At 32.5% G+C, this 18,126-nt stretch overlaps 1 pseudogene; it reads right to left on the bottom strand.

Moving 5' to 3' along the window:
• LOC107874381 overlaps positions 1 to 9,676 on the bottom strand; it is a 64,653-nt pseudogene extending 54,977 nt beyond the window's left edge.
• Between the last annotated feature and the right edge of the window lie 8,450 nt (positions 9,677 to 18,126).

Here is an 18,126-nt window from a genome sequence, read left to right as displayed (position 1 = left end):
GGACAAGTCTATAATCAAGACTAACCCAATCAAGTCCAACCACCCAATAACCAACCAAACTAATGCGGAAGCCATAAAACTAAATACCATAATAATAAGCCAATGTATGTATAAATAACATAAACCTTCCATACCATACTCAAGTCCACAGTTGTCCATAAAAAGCCTATATACCAACCAAAGAGTACCTAGTCAGGACATGCCCCCGACCATAGCCAAAAACCAAAGTCTATGAAAGATAAGAAATATGAAAAGTAAACCATGACATGAAATAGATGCCTTTCGAAATATGGAATCTCAGCACTTCAATCCAACATTAACTGTACCTAAATTTGATCACTAAGTAAGAGGAGTGGAATAGACAGTTCCTACATAGTGTGGGTATACAGCCGCCAGTAGATGGGTTAGTAGGTGAACACTAGCATGCACTCAGGATAGGGATAAAATAATGTCATTTACAAAGTCAAGTAAAACCATCCATAATGCATACAAACATACGTATATATATAAAAATTCCGGGAAAAGGGATCGGGTTTAGTATTCCTTTAAAACCATTACCTGGGATGTGTAGCTTTGTCATCCTAAACCATCCACGGGCTATATGGGTTTAGTTTTCCCTGCTGAAAGGGTCCTAGTGCGTGTAGCCACATGACCAGGAATATCCCATGGGATAACTAGTACATCCCCTAATATAAAATGTGACACATGCACACAGTCATCAAGACCTCTCATATCGGTAAATATGAGTTTTATGTTTTGGACCATCCGGGATCGCTACCTTCAATGGCTTAGCTATACACCCCGCCATTAGTGCGTAATTAAAACCATGTCCAAACAATATAATTACCATTTATTAACCAATTCTATTTAATAACCCGTGGTATAGTCATACCACCCATACTTGCAAGCATTTATCCATAGCCAAACCATTTAGGTTAAGGGGACTTTCAAGTGCCCTTTCATATACAATATTAAACCTCTTGGGGGACTTTCATGTTCCCCACAAGCATAAAAATTTATCCTTTAGACTTTCCAAACCATTTAAACCAATTCAATTAATGCATTCACTTGAGGGATTTCCATGTATCCCATAAGATTTTCAAAATAGACCAATCATGACCACTAAAACTTTTACCCTTTAAACCATGCCAAACATTTAAAGCATTTATGTCATTTAAACCATTAAAACCATGAAAACCCATCCAAACCCATTTAAAGTTCCATTACTAAACCAAACCATGCAAGATTTCTAATGAAAGTTCAACAATAGAGTAAAAACGTTCTTTGAGGCATTTTATTGAACATGTTGAGGGAACATATTTACCCAGGCCAAAACCAACGTGTAAATCACCATAATTATGGTTACTCAAGACCCATTAGTTAAAAAATAACCAAAAACCAGCCACATATTCAAACCATTACCAAAACATGTAGAAACATAGTTTAAACAAATACCAAACCATATGCATAAAGACCCTCAACAATATTTTCAAATCCACCTTTATAGATTCATAAACCAAGGTTTAAAACACAATACACATGCCTTTATTTTGAAATAACAATGAGAAAAGGAGTACATGTGTTATATATAAAGATTCACAGAAGAAATCTTGGCCTTTGATCCTTTTGAAGAACATGTGAAGAAACCCTAGCCTCCAATCTTTTAAGAGAGTGTTTGGGAGGGTATTTGATGTGTTATAATCCTTTAGTAAGTGTTATAGAAGGACATATAGGGTTATATAATGTGAGGGAATAAGGTTTTAGGAGTAGGAAATGTGCAAACTACCCTTGACTTGAAAATTACAACCATTCACGTTCAGGGGTATGATTCACTTTACCATTCGTATCCAAGGGTACGAGTGACACCCCAAACTTGCAAAGACCTTACCTACTGGTTTCCATATGGCTTAACCTTCCTAACTCTTACCTAAGGGTATGAGTGGTAACCTCAATCGTATTCCCTAACCGTATGGTGGACAGATTATACTAGACAACTCAAACATGCATCATACAACTTGTCCTATACACTCGTAAGCTCTCATACGACTCCTACCCATATGAATCATACCTTGGGAATTAGCTAAGCCTCCCATACTTCTTAGGGTACGAGTGAGTCACCTAGTCACCCTACGACTCGTATCCAAGGGGTACGAGTGACTCCATTGAGTCGTACCAAGCTAAATAGGTCCAAAACTGACGAAATTTTGCAAGGGTCCTATTCCTAGGGTGTTTCAAAAATGAAGGGTGAATCTATCTTAACCCGTTACTTATAAAGACAGTTTTAATGTTTTGAAGATGGGTCTACTATAAATATTAAATCAATTGTTAAATTGGATGGGTAAGGGATCTGATTGGAGTATTAAATGGAATGTTGATGCGAACTAGTCATGTGACAACTTTTTTTCTTGTGTTGTGCTTGGTGATACTTCATTAAAGTGAAGATTATCTATGAGTCAAAAAAATAAACTGAGGGTAATTTTTGAGTTAAAAAATAAATGGGGGATATTTTTAAGCCAAAAAATAAATAAAGAGTATTTTTGTCCCATTTTGAATAGTTTAGGGATAACTTTGTCCCTCCATAAATGAGATGCTGATATGGATTGATCATGTGATTATTTTTTTCATGTGGTGTGCTTGGTGACACTCTGTTAAGGTGAGAGGTATTTTTGAGCCAAAAAACAAACAAAGGAGTATTTTCGAGTCAAAAACTAACAAAAATATTTTTACTCTATCTCAAATAGTTCAGAGGTAGTTTTGACCCTTTTACAAATTTAGAATTGCGAGATTTGCGTGTTTTGATTGTCTTATTTTTAAGCATTTGTTACTTTTAAATAATTTTTGTTTATTTTATAGAGTGTTTGAAAAAGTTAAAAAAATATTTATATCAAAAAGGTGTAAAAATAAAGTTAAAAGCACATAATAGCTTGTAATTTTTAACTTAGGAAAAAGGATTGTGTTTGCCTCTATATTCTTAGAAAAGAAATATATTTATCCTTTATTATATTTTTTTAACTATATTTACTTTTGTCATACAACTTTACTGTACTTTACTTTACTTTACTATTACTATTATATGTGTCATAAAGCAAGCACCTCTCTGTTGTCCTCCCTACTTCTTCAGTTGTTTCACCTACTTTAATCTGCAATTTTATTATATCACTCCTAATTAATTATTATAACTACTATTATATATATAGTCATGAAGCAAGCACCTCTCCGTTGTTTTCCCTGCTTCTTCAGTTATTCCACCTGCTCCAATCCGTGATTTTTTTTTTTGGTAAGAATCCGTGATTTTATTATATCACTCCTAATTGATTATTATAAATGATTTATATATTAAAATTTTAATATTATTTAATAAAAATTAAATAACTATTTATGACATCTCTGCTTCAGCTGATTCAACTCATAATCTTACCATATCACCCCTAATTAATTATTATATATCATTTACATATTAAAAAATTAATAATATTTAATAATAAAAAAAACTATTCATGAAATGTATACTTCAACTACTTTAATTCGTAATTTTACTATATCGCCCCTAATTAATTATTATAAGTCATTAACATATTAAAAAATTAATAATATGTAATTATAAAATAAAATAAACACTTATAACATGTTTTTTTCAGCTTCTTCTTCCCATGATTTTAGTATATCATCCCTAATTAATTATTATAGGTCATTTAATTATTAAAAAATTAATAATATTTAGTAAGAAAAATAAAAATAGAGATTTATGATATGTCTGTTTTAGCTGCTTAAACTGTTATTTTACTATATCACTCTAATTAATTATTATAGGTCATTTAAGTATTAAAATATAATAATATTTAATAAGAAAAATAAAATAGACATAAAATGATAAATTAACTCTTGATATTTTATATTAACTTGACCACTTATATGAGACCCGCTTAAAAAAATTTCACAAGTACTTTTTTATAGAAATTTTGTTATATCACTTGTAATTAGTTATTATGAGTCATTTAAGACATGTCTGCTTCACTACTTCAATCTTAATATTTGATTGACTACCGAAATTATATTGGTGTCACTTAAATATGAACAGAAGAAAAAGTATTATAAATCACAATAATTAAAAATTTAAATTATTTTTTAAATATAATTAACTATCAATGCCACAAAAGTTTGGACAAGGAGAGAGTATTATAATTTATAATAGCCAGTAGCTTGGCTTAAAATAGTAAATTATGATGTCGAAAAAGTATTATAAATTATAATAGATAACAGCTTAAAATATCTAAATAAAATATATTAAAAATATAATTAATTATCTAAATTTTATTTATGTCACATAAATTGAGACCAAATGAATACGTAAAAAATACAATAAATCACAACAATTAACAATTTAAAAAACTTAAAAGATATAAAATATTTGACGGACTCTCAAAATTATACCAGTTTCACTTAAATTGAAATGGAAGAAAAAATATTATAAATGATAATAATTTAAAAACGTAAATTATTTTAAATATATAATTCATTATCAGTTTCATAAAAGTTTGGATAGGGAGAGTAACATATATTAATTGCAAATTACATGAAAAGTATTTTAAATTGCAATAGTTAATACTTTAAAATATCTAAAATAATTTTTTATATATTTGTAAGAAATATGTAAAAATATTATAAATCGCGATAATTAACAACTTAAAAATTTTAAAAGATGTAATATAAATGTTTGACTGTTGAAATTATATCAATACCACTTAAATTGAAATTGAATAAAAAATATTATAAATCTCAATAATTAAAAATTTAAATTATTTTTAAAATATAATTAACTATCAAAACCACAAAAGTTTGAACAAGGAGAGTAATATATATTATTTGAAACTTACTTAAAAATTATTATAAATTATAATAGTTAACAACTTAAATATCAAAAATATATTAAAAATACGATTAATTATCTAAATTCTATCTATATTACATAAATTAAAACAAATATATATATATATATATATATATATATATATATATATATATTGGGTCCGTACTACCACAGACTGTCGGCATCTAGTTAGATAAATATTTATACTTGGACTATTAAATCTTATGACCCCACTTTTTTTTAATTATTATAGAAGAGTGAGTTATGGGACGACCAAGGGCATTATAGTCATTTCTCAATACAAATTCATCATCTAAAAACTATCTCTTTTTGTGGGTCTCATTTCCTATTCAATCTTTTCTTTGTTCTTTAAAATGCACTACTTCTCTCTTCCCACCTTAGCTATATAACCCAATAGAAAATTCTCAAAATAATCTACAATTTAATGTTTATTATACTATTTCAAATTAATATCATTTTAACAAGTTTTGAATTTCAGTTGCTGCATTTAGTTGGCAATTATTCAATCAAAAAGATGAAAAAAAAATTGTTTCAAATTATTTTTTTATAATAAAATGTTAAAATACTCTCAAATTGTATATGAAAAGACCTCTCATTAATGCACTATTTCAAAATAATTTGAAAAAAAAAATTTGAAAAATATATAGCCATTACATATATGTAGCATGAGAAGTATCATTACATAGGAGTATACTACATCTATGGCCAAACTTAGTTTGATGCTTTTTCTGATGCACTAAAAATTCAATGTTACATAAATTTAAAATACATGAATATATACTTAACAATTCTTTCAATAAACAAAGAAACGAAACGAGAGAAAAGTATGAAAGATGAATAATTTCTATTGCAAAGAAACTAAAATTTTTAAAACAACTGAAAATACTATAGAAGTATAGTTATATATTTTAAATTTAATAAAAAATTATGTTATAAATAATATTTTAGGACGGTTTGATTAATTTTTTAAAGTTAGTGGTGTACAACATTTTAAAAAATAAAATAAATAGGTTAAAACCTATATAATAATACTATAAATCGAGTTAAAAAAATTAATATACTGTAAATTATCATGCAAAGTGTCAAATTTGATAAGTATTATTACAAAGTGTAGAGAGTTTGGAGATATTACTACAATCTCAAAAAAAAATTAAAAAAAATAAGCATAGTAAAAAAGAAAAATAATATATGAAAATCTATCTCGTTTTTGTCATATTACAAAAAATATATTTATATTATTTCATTTTAAAAGGTTTATAAGATGTTTAATTGACAGTAAATCATGAAATATTATTAACAAAAATAATGTTGGACTTGTGCATAGCACGGGATACATCATCTAGTATATATATACACACACACACACAGTAGTTTTTAAGGTCCGTTCTAAGCCCGGGTCCAAACTCAAGAAATTTAATATTTTATAATAATATCATTTAAAATATGTAAAACAATATTTGATAACATAAATTTATGCTAAATAATGTGATGATTTAAATTTTGTTTTATACAAAATTAATTTTTTGGGGGTTAAAATGAACCTCAAGAATCAATTAGTTCTTTTTACAAAACTTATGCTTAAGAATATTAATTTTCAATTAACAAAAAAGATATTTTTAAAATAATTTGATAATAACTGATACCACTATCTTCATTTTTAATATCATCAAAAAATTTAAATTTCACTATTTAAAATATGTTATTAATATTTTATAAGCAGTGAATAAAATTATCCACAAACAACTATATTCAATTCGTGAAAGGTAATTAGAAAAATCAAAAATTAACATGAAAATCATAATTGGTCCATCAAAAATAAAATATAAATTTGTATAATTACAAAACTTCAAAATATTTTTCACTGTTTATTTTGTTCCTCTTTTTCATCCCCAAAGTATTTGTACAAACTTCTTTCATAGCATATTATGTAATATAAATAGTAAGAAAAAGAAGAAAAGTTATGAAATGTTCATTCAACGGAAGAAAGTTCTCCACAATCATAATATGCTTTTAAGAAGATCGATTATTATATAAAAGATCTTATCTTTTTAAATACTTTATTGATACATTTTTTACTAAACTCATAAAAGATTAGGTTTTAATAATAAATAAAAAAGAACATAAAAAATAAAGTTCAATGAAAAATAGTAATAAATAAGATAAATACTTGAAAACACGTAAAATAGAATTTTGTGTATAATATTAATTTTTTAAAGATTATTTTAATTATTTGAAGATAAATCAAGATGATATATATATATTTTTTTAAAAAAATCTTTTTAGTTTTGTCATTGAATAAGTAGTCAAAATTTTGTACAAATAATGTTACTGGAAGATACGTTGATAAAGTCATGAAATACAAGTAATTTAATAGATAAAATAAACTATTAGATATTAAATATTTTTACTTCTTAATTGACTTAATTAAACAACATGTAACTTATTGAAAATAGAATATTATAATGAGAACTTCTAAGAGAATTTATCAATTAGTTAAACAACTAAAAATACAAATACAAACTCAATAAATAGAGTAGTTTTTCATATTATGATATACCAGGTGTAAACATCCAAGTAATAAGAAAAGAAATGTGTGAAAAAAGTAGTTTTTTCAACTACATATCACAATTTTAGAGGAGAAAAAAAATAATTTTATCAACATGTCACAATTTTATAGGGAAAAAAGTAATTTTATCAACTATATGTCATAATTTTAGAAAAAATATAATAATTTACCAATCACATGTCACAATTTTAGAGGTTTAAGAAAAAAATTACCATAATTTTATCAACTATGTCACAATTTTAGAGGATAAAAGTTATCATCCACATGTCTCAGTTTTATAACCGTTGATTGAGGGATGGGTTGCCATTTTATATTGATAGACCAATGTGGTAGAAATATAGATTGCATGATTGTCTGTGAAGGAAGTGACTAGCTATGTTACTATTTATTCAAAATAGGGAAGGATCTCAGAATGGATGATTATAGAGGCTGTAGAAACCATTTATAGCTTGTGAATAAAAATGGGTAGATTAGTCAATAAGTTATGGGTAGAGACTCATTGGTGTAAATGGAATTTGAAGATAGTCTAAATGTATGCATGGCTAAGTAATTATAATGTGAGAAAGTGGAACATGATGATAAGATCGTAATGGATTATATTATAATATTAAGATCTACTAACTCTATTATGTGACCTTACCCCCTTGACTTTGTTTTCTTTAGTACTTGTAAGCTAGTACTGGACATGAAAAAGTGTGTGGTAGATTTTAAGGTGTGGTAGTAATGTTGTGGAGAGAATAAACTTGTGGGCGGTAGTAAGTTAAATAGTGTAGTTGGGATGATTTCTGATATAATCCAAATGGCCATCATAGCTTTTGATGACATCATTTGACGCCAATACAAAGAGGTCCAATCCATGGTCAAGTAAAGAGCTCAAAAATGCACTTGGAGGACCTACTTTGAGCTCCTAATCAAGCAACGTCGTGTTTGGAAGATAACTTGGAGCCGAAGAAAGTCATGGCACGAGGAATAAAGAGCCCTTGTGGGTTATTTCCGAAGTAGCCACTTTTGGGATATTTTTGTAATAGGATAGTTTTGCAAAAGCAACTAATATAAATAGGTGCCTTAGACATTTCATTAGGAAGTTAGTTTTTTTTTGATGATGAGTTTTTACATGATGTATTCACGAGACTCCTTGGGAGTGTTGAGTGCTCAGAAAAGCATATGTTGAACCTTGCTTAGAAATGTTGGTTGTAATGTGGATCAAATCCCCTTTGCGGTCACCGTAAGAGTTAGGTGCCTATTGATAGTCATTAAGGGAGATTTTAGGATTTGATACATCCTTCGATTGCCCTTTCCGTATCAATTTTGTGTCTATCTTTCTATCCTCGTTATCCTTTCCATCTATCTTTATTTTTTTAATCTTAAATTTGAGTCCTCATGAGTCGATTTGTATCATTTGGTATTAGAGCCGAGCTTAGGATCATTCCCACGGTTCTATTCTTGGGTTTGTTATCTTGAGAATCACAAAAAAAAGTGGTGTCAAAAATAAAAAATCCCAAAAAAGTCACTATTCACATTTTTGTTCTTAGGTCAAATTATGAGTTTTTAATTTTGCGTTTATATTGTGTTTCTAGTGTTAGATTTGTGTTCACTATACGAGTCTATAAATCAAATTTGAGCCAAATCGGAGCTTATTTGAGTATTCTATTCTTGTTGGAAGCTTGGATTGAAGATTTTGAAGTTGATTGCAAAATCTAAAGATTTTAGTAAAGAATTTGTGCAAATTGATGATTGGAATGTGTTTAGAAGGTTGAAAATAGCCTTGGTTCAAAATTTTGTCGCATTCCGATCAACGGTTTAAAAGATAGAAATTTTTGAAGTTTTGGTGTTCTTGAGTGTTCTTGGAGAAATTCAAATCTTCAAGAGGAATTATTGGGAAAAAGTGGTTGTTTGATCCTCAAAAGTGAATAAAAATGTGTATAAAAGTGTTTGTACAAGCGCCCTTTTGAAGACCCTAAGGATATTCCACAAGAGAGTCCAAAGGGGGACCATTGGGAGGGCCTTTTCGCCCATTCAAGAGGCTGGTTTGGTTGACCTGCAACTGAGGTTCCTTGGAGCTACTCCTAAACTGCTAAAGAAGGTCCAAGGAAGTTCAAAATAGTGATATATCAACTAGCTACGTCCAGCCTGCCCTCCATCTGCGGCTGACCTGCTGCAGCATCCCAAACGCAGCTCAAAATAATGGGACAAGGACCATCTGCTACCAGCCTACCCTCCATCTGTGGCTAAGATGCTTCAACATCCCCAACGCTTCCCAAAGAAGTTAGCAATAACCTAATCTACGTCCAAGGTGCTCCACACCTGCTGGAGTAGTTTCCAACTCAGCCCAAGTGCAAATCAGCCTTCTTCAATGCAAATTTACCCCTCCAACGTAAATCAAATTCAAAAACATAAAATTCAAGTTTCCAAAGTACATTTTGACACTTTAATTACTCCATTTCTCAAGGTCTGATTCCTAAGTTTCAATTTCTTGATTCCTAATCTCTTCTTTTTATTCTTAAATTACTCATCAACTAGTAATTCGTCTACTAAGTTGATCGATTAGTTCTTAAGTCCGAATTCTTTCATCGTCCTATTTCTTTTGAGCTTTTCTAGTTTTTTTATTTTGTTGTAGCTTTTGATTCAAGTCTGTAAGTAGATTTTTTATTTCTTTGAGTCAATTAAACAAGAATTCTCTTTGGCCGCAAAGTATAGATTAACACCTTATTATCCATTAAAGTATAAACAACTTTCAACATTTGCCGCTCTAATTATGAAGACTACAAAGATGAGTTCATACGAGTATTGGTGAGGTGCTTTACTACTAATATTGTTTTTTCATTTTTATAGGTACAAGGTGATATAAGGGGAACATGTCTTCGATAGCCTCAGATAATTGTGACTACGATATAAGAGACTATGATTGTGGTGAAATAGTTATGGCTACGAAGTAGATGAAGATTATGGGGGATATAATATAACCATTATAAAATGTGTAGAAGTGGGAACCAAGATAGAAATAAAGGGTATAGTAGGAGTTATTATCTTTCTACTCTATCCATCTTTAAAGGGGAACGGGATCCCAAAGTTTACCTTGATTGGGAATGGCAATGTGAAAGAGTCTTCAAGGATTATGCTATGAGCGAAGCCGAACAAGCTACATATGCCCTTAAGTACATTAAAGGTCCGACCTTGGAATGGTGCAAGCTTATAAGGAAACCCACTCAAACTTGGGGTGCCTTGAAAGAGTTTTTGAGACCAATCTATGTGCCGAAGGGTTATACGAAGCTTTACAATAGTGATCCAAGAAGACAACCATGTTTAACATGGGTAGATATTTGTGGAGTTCCGAGATGTGTTCTTATCATTGATGATTGGTGTCATGCAAGCTATATAACTCCTCTTTTGGTTGAGTATCTAGGGATAGCTCGAGTGTCCAAGTGTTTCCCATACTTCTTGGAAAGCTGTAGAGTCTTCGAGAGCGTGAAGGTTTTCTTTACTCGAGATAGGTATTATGAGGAGGTGTGATGTGACATAATTCCCTTGAAATGTGGACACTAACACTTGGGTGCTGATTGGTTTGCACTACACAGGATTCTAAATGTGTAAAATTGGCCTAAGTTTGCAAGGGACCAATGGGGAAATCATCTCTTTCCATCTATCCTTCCCAAATCTTAAGGAAAGATAACTAGTTACTCCAAGTCAAATGAAAACGAGAGACAATATTGAGAGAAGTAAGAGCGTGCAAGGTGGCAACCTAAGAAAGAAAAAATGAGAGGTTGAGGGGAGTGAAGTAAAAGGGTTGCCACCAACTGGATCTAACATTGTCTATCCTTCCATTTATAAGGACATTTGTGTAGGTACCAACATGGCAAGCAGAGGAGAACAAGTACCAAAAAACAAGATTCCCGTTGAAGACTTGATAAGGGAAATTATAGATATTTTCGAAGCTTGTGGAGGACCTTCACACAAAGGTAAAGCAGAATGTGCTCAAGAACTTTAAGGTAACATAGCTAACTCTTACATTTTTGTGCATGTGAATGATAATAGTGTGGCTAGTAGCCCATTGTGTGTGAGTAGTAGCTTACCTACATGTAAGTTTGTTGATTCTTTGTCTCTTGATGATGATGTACATGTTATAAGTCTGGATACACTAGTTGATCCTACTGATGACCAAATTGACTCTTTTTGTAAGATCAATTTATGTCCACTTAGTGTTGAAGCCATTGTGATGAATGATTGTACATCATCTTAAGAAAATTATATTGATCAACTTGTGTGCAAAACTATTCCACCACTTAAGGAGGTGTGTAGTGTGATTAATAGACCTCAAGTGAGTGAAGAACTTGAGAATGTTGATCAAGAAAATGAGAGTGTCCCTTTGAGCTTGTCTATTAGTGAAGATTCTAATGCTTGCTTATCTTATAAGGATAATCATGTGCTTGAAACTTCTTTGGAACTTGATAGTTGTTTTTAGAGAGTGGACTTGCATATCCTACCTCTTATTCATGGATAAATCCTTCTCTCTTTAAGAAAAATATCTTGTTTAAAAATGATGAAACACTCCTAGTGAATTACCTAATGGGGTAGATAGCATGTTGATATAACTCATCTTGAGGGCTATATTCCATATGTCAACCCACTATGGTGTGACGACATTCCTCCTAAAGATGGAAACCTCTTTTTGGAAGATGAGAGTACTCTTAAGGGAAAAGAATGTGAAGTCTTGGAAAGGAATAATCAATTGGGTGATGAAAACTTTGATTTGCTTGAATCTTTAATAAACCCAATAGGTGATTATTCCTTGAAAAATGATTTCGGATATGATCCTTTGTATGACACCCTATCTTTCTTTGATAAATATCAGGATAAATTGCTTGCTTCTTATGAATATTTAAGAAATAATTCCTTTGATGTTTGTAGTGGTATGTGTCTACTTGAGGATTCTTCCATGGAAGGAGAAAGTATCCATTGTTTGGAAATTTCTTCCTTTTCTACTTTGTGTGACCTTATTAACAAAAATACTCATAGTGATGATTTTGAATCTAATAGTAGTATCTACATGGTGACACCTTTGTTGAAGTGGAATTGAGTGATACCTTTCTCTACTCTCTACTTGCTTTTGATGATGCTTATGCTATTATAGAGGGTATGTCTTTCTATATGGGTGAAGCCTATGGGGAAAGAGAGTGTTGTCTAGACCCGTGTCTATGGCCGCTCTTTCCATTTGACCCCAGTGCCAAATTTGGAAATGGTGATCTTGGTAAACCCAACTTGTTGCTTAGTTTACATAAAAACCAATGTTTGATTGAGAATGTTGGTATTCTTCTCTATGATGGGAAGTCTTTCTAGGAAATTCATAATCTACTTGAGAGATCAACATTGTGTAAGGGAAAGATCTCCAACAAAGATGTGAGATCTTTGAAGAAGGGAAGTAATGTAAATCTCTAAGAGAGTGATCCATTATGTGTTTCCATTCTCGACCAAGGTTTCACTACTTGTAGGTCAAGAAGAGAGCCTTCTCTTGAAACTACTTTGGATGAATTCCATTCTTGTGATACCCTTCTTCAATACTTGAGTAGAATTAATGGCCTCCTTCTCTATGGTGTTATCATTCTTGAAAACCCAAGGGCAAAAGTGTCATTTTCGCCTTTGGGTGTTGCTTATAAATTTGCATTGTTTCTTAACACACTTGTGCTTAAATTGAGTAAATCCCACCTTGTGGATTCCAAGTTAATCATTTATTTGTGGAAGATCCCATGGAAGTTAAGGACTTATTGTCACCTTCATAGGGTTGGATAATTTGAAGAATCTTGTGGGGCTCTTGGGAGCATTCTTAACTTTGTTCATAGAGGGAAATGAACTTCTAGGGAGAACTACTTATCTGGGATTGGTTTGTTCCATAGTAGATTCTCTATACTGCCCCATAGAATGAATTCCTTGATGAAATCCCTTCCTTTGGGAAGTTGTTTGAAAGGATGCATTTGCATGTGCTTAAATGTTTCGACCCCTCCTTGTGTGCATTGTGTGCTAAGTCCTTTGAGTCAATAGATATTTTTATGAACAGAACCTTGGATGATGCCTTTACACTTTATTACTTTTTATACTACCTCTTTGCTTATGATGACACCTATGCTAGTCTTGGATTTGTTCTATATAGAGGTAGGGAACATGTTGGTTGGTCCACTTATTTGAATGACAATGCTATATGGATCTTGCGGACGTTAGAACCAATGGGTTAACCACCCTTGGTGTGGTCTCTTGAAGAGGTAATGAAATAATTGTATTTTATGGATCATAAGATGGAGGTAGTTCTACCTTTTGGATCATTTGACGCCATTAGGACGTTTGTAGTTTCCTTATCACTTGATGATTTCCATTACCAAATCCTTTGTGTATTTTTAATGTTTAATTCAAAGGATCCTTGGTCATATTTCAAGTATGTTCAACTTCGGCATGTTAAGATGATTTTTTCTGCTAACCCTAACCCTCATGTCATGAGGAGTTTGGGTTCGTTTGCCCTTTCTTTGGGTTTGCAAGGTTCAGATTCGTAGTCGAATCCTTTTCAAGAAGGGGGGAATGATACAAGCCAAATATCCATCATAGATTTTGATGACATAATTCGATGCCAATACAAAGAGGTCAAATCTATGGTCAAGCGAAGAGCTCAAAAATGCACTAGGAGGACTTACTTTGAGCTCCTAAGCAAGAAACATCGTGTTTGAAAGATAACTTAGAGCCGAGGAAAGCCATGTTAGAGGAATAAAGAGCCCTTGTGGGTTATTTTTGAAGTAGCCACTTTTAGGCTATTTTTGTAATAGGCTAGTTTTGCAGAAACAACTAATATAAATATTTAAGACCTTGTAAAATTCTCTCGTAGTATGAGCCTTAGAGCGTGTTCAGCGAAGTGTAAATTCGGCCCTAAAAGATTGAGAAGTGACTTACCAAGTGAGAAATATTTTAAATCGTGTAGAATTTCCCTAATATTGACTTTTTGTCATGTAGAGCATTGAATAAGCTTTCCGTCGATACCAATTTTGTTAAAATTCAGCATCGGACGAGAAAGTTATGATCGTTTTATAGAAAGAAATCGGAACGGCTCAGATGCGACGGCTGGGTTGACAGACCATCAAGCTTACAATGGACCATCACCCAGATCATTGCAACCAAGGTAGTAACTCCCTTATCTGGCCCAAGTGCGACGACCGAGACTATATACCATCAAGCTAGTGACGGATCGTCGCTAGGACCGTCGTTGTTGAAGCAGTGTGGCCTCATCCTGGTCAATGTGCAACGAACAATCTGACGGACTGTCTAGTTTGCGGTGGACCATCGCTGATACCGTTATATCGAGGAAGTGCAGTTTTTTCTAAACGACATGCGATGAGAGATCCGACGAACCGTCAGACTAGCGACGGACCATCACTTCAACCGTCCCAGCCCCCGTTCAGTATTTTTAAGTCAATTTTAAAAGGGCTTTTTGGTCTTTTCCCACTCTTTTCAACCCCCATTTATATCCGATCAAGGCTCACAAATTTATTTCTCATGTTTAACATCAAAAACTAGGGTTTCCTAGAAATCAAAACCCTTCTTTCTTCTTCAAGAAAAAAAATCAAGAAATCAAGAAATCAAGAATATCTCTAAGAGCCTTCAATAAAGAGTTTCCTAAGGTATCCAGATGTTTATTCTTGAGACTCTTTCATCCAAGAAGCTCAAGAATCCTTTTTTTAAATTTCAAAGATCTTATGTTTATGAGTTTTCATGATTCATGTGAATTGAAATTGGAGTTCATGCTATTATTGAGTTTTTAATTCATGTTTTGTTTATGAGGTTTCAAGCTTTGACTCTAGTATGTGATATTCATGTGATGTTCATGATAAACTTTCTTCAAGTTGCTTGTTAAGTGATGTGTTCATGTCAATTAAGTGTAGAAATTGTTGAATAAGCAAAGCATGCTCCCCATATGTTTGATAAAATGCTTATGTGAAAGAATTAGAGCCATTATAGCATGTTGACTAGAAATTCCTAATTGCGTGCAAGCCCATGCATGCCAAGTGTTCGTTGAAAAGCCTTAGTGAATGAATTGTGACATGATAGCATAAATTCCTCAATTATGTGCTCTTCGATACATGCTAAGACTTTAATACATGCTAAGTGTTTGATGCAAGACCTTGCTGAATGGAGTATGAGCCAACAACATGTCTCCCTATACTATCACATGTTTATGATTTCTAAAAGCTTGAAGAGATACATTAGTGATTGTGATGGTGAATGAATGTTCATGATCTTAATTATTCAAGAATGGATATGTTTTACTTTTATGTTATCGAGTCTTGGGGATATTTATACCCGGCAAATTAGCCGCAATCTAGAGCTCGTGGCAGTTTTCTTGATAATCTCAGTCAAGCCATGATTCTCAAAACTCAGTGAGTTATAGAACTCTGTACTCTTAGACAGATACAGAACTTAAGAAATCTCAGAAATCTCAGTAATCTCAGTATTGCTAGTATTCTAGCCTCAGTTCAGTACTCAGCTCAGAAATAGTAGTATTCAAGTGTTCAGTTCAAAACTCAGTATCATGCAGTCAGATAATGAGATTTAGTAGTATTTTGTCAGATACAGGACCAAGTGAATTTAGCAGAACTCAGTCAGATCATTTGAGAAATATGATCAGTAAGAAACTCAGCTCAGTCTAAGTTCAATTAAGAATTAGTTCAGAGTCTTTCAGTTGGGAGTAAGAGCTAGCACCGAGCGAGTGTAGGGATGGCAGCTCCCTGTTAGATAGTCAGAGTCGTTAGGAGCAATCCCTGAACTCCAGAACTGCATAGACAACGAAGGAGTAGGAGTCACCCATTAGAATAAGGCTTGACTATTATACTGCCTTAGGCTTGACTTCCTGAGAAGGTCACCCGTTAGAGAGGCTTGACCAGAGTAGAGGTCTTCACCCGTGGAACGGTAATGACACCCTTCTAGCTGGGGTTACAAGTTGGACCGCACCAGTTCAAATTCGAGGCATGTCGGTTAAGTTAGAACTCCCACAGTTGTAATTTTAGTATCAGTCTTCAGAGTAGAACTCAAAAATCAGGACTGTTAGATATAGTCACCTGTCTCAGTAAGGAACTCAGATAGTTCTATAGATTCATGGACCACCCGCTAGATAGGCCTGGTCCCTCATAAAGTTATTTAGTATTAGCATTATCAGATCCAGAAATCACCCGTTAGATAGGCTTGATCTCAATCTCAGATTTAGTTGAGTAATCTTATTATTAGATCCAGAGATTACCCATTAGATAGGCTTGATCTCTGTCTCAGATTTAGTTGAGTAATCTCATTATCAGATCTAGAGATCACCCATTAGATAAGCTTGATCTCAGTCTCAGATTCAGTTGAGTAATGTCATTATCAGAACTAGAGATCACCCGTTAGATAGGCCTAATCTCATTCTCAGACTCAGTTGAGTATTCTCATTATAAGAATTAGAGATCTTCCGCTAGATAGGTTGGATCTCAAACATAATCATTTCTTATCATTGATAGTATATTTGGGGATCACCATTTAGAGAGGTTTGATCTTAGTTTTAGTTAGTCGAGAGTAGCAAGTTTAGAGTTTAGTCACTGATATGAGTAGATTCAGTTAATCAGCTTCAATATCATCAGGTTTTGAGATCACTCGCTAGATAGGACTTATCTCAACTTCAGTACTCAGTTATCTGTATCAGGAGATTCGGTTATTTAGTATCTCAGTATTAGTAGTGAGTTCAGATGATAGTAAAGTAGTATCCGAGCTTCAGTATTCAGAGTCATGATGATTTCAATTATGGTTTGTGCATTCATGCATATGTCCTTATTCAATACTCTCATGATTATTCATTTAAGTAATTGTTCATGCATAAGCCGTTGCATTTAGCCTTACCTTATCTTCATACTCAGTACATTTCCACGTACTGACTCATTTGTGCTATGATGTTTAATTCTACACTATAGGTTCAGAGGCACGAGATCCAGAGTACTCTTAGCAGCTCAGTCCTAGTCAGCAGTAGTAGATGTAGCAGTGAGTTCTCTTCATTCGAGGATGATCCTTATTTTATTATCACATCAGATTTATTTTATTTTTAGTAGATAGAGTTAGTTGGGGGCATGTCCCATCAACTCCATATTTCAGACAGTTTAGAGGCTTTTTAGACAGATATATCAGTATTTAGTTTTCAGTTTTGAGTATTTTTATATATTTTGAACCTTATGGCCAGTTTTCGTATTTATTATCTATATTATACAGTGCTCAGGTACAGATATCAGTAGAGGGTTAGCTTGTGGTCCTTTGATATCATGAACACCGTGTGACGTTCTGGTTCATGAAAAATCGGGGCATTACAAACTTGGTATTAGAGCCTAAGGTTTAATAGTGCCATAGGGAGTCTGAAAAGCCGTATTTAGTAGAGTCTTGTACATGGGTGTGTTGCGTACCACATTTTTGTATGAGAGGCTATAAGATATTTTAGAAGAAGTTTCCCTTATTTTAGTGTTCATGTCGTGTGATTGAGCATGATCTCAAGTTGATCTTCAGTCTAATCTATCTCTTTCTTCCATTTACAGAGTATGCCTACTCATAGAGATAATGCCTCTAGGGTTGGTGACCAGGCACCTCAGCCAGTAGATTCTGAGAATGATAATGTTTCATATGCAGAGTTTCG

This window comes from Capsicum annuum, chromosome 6 (assembly GCF_002878395.1).
Source record: "Capsicum annuum cultivar UCD-10X-F1 chromosome 6, UCD10Xv1.1, whole genome shotgun sequence".
NCBI lineage: Eukaryota > Viridiplantae > Streptophyta > Magnoliopsida > Solanales > Solanaceae > Capsicum > Capsicum annuum.
This window is presented reverse-complemented; position numbering and strand designations above follow the sequence as displayed.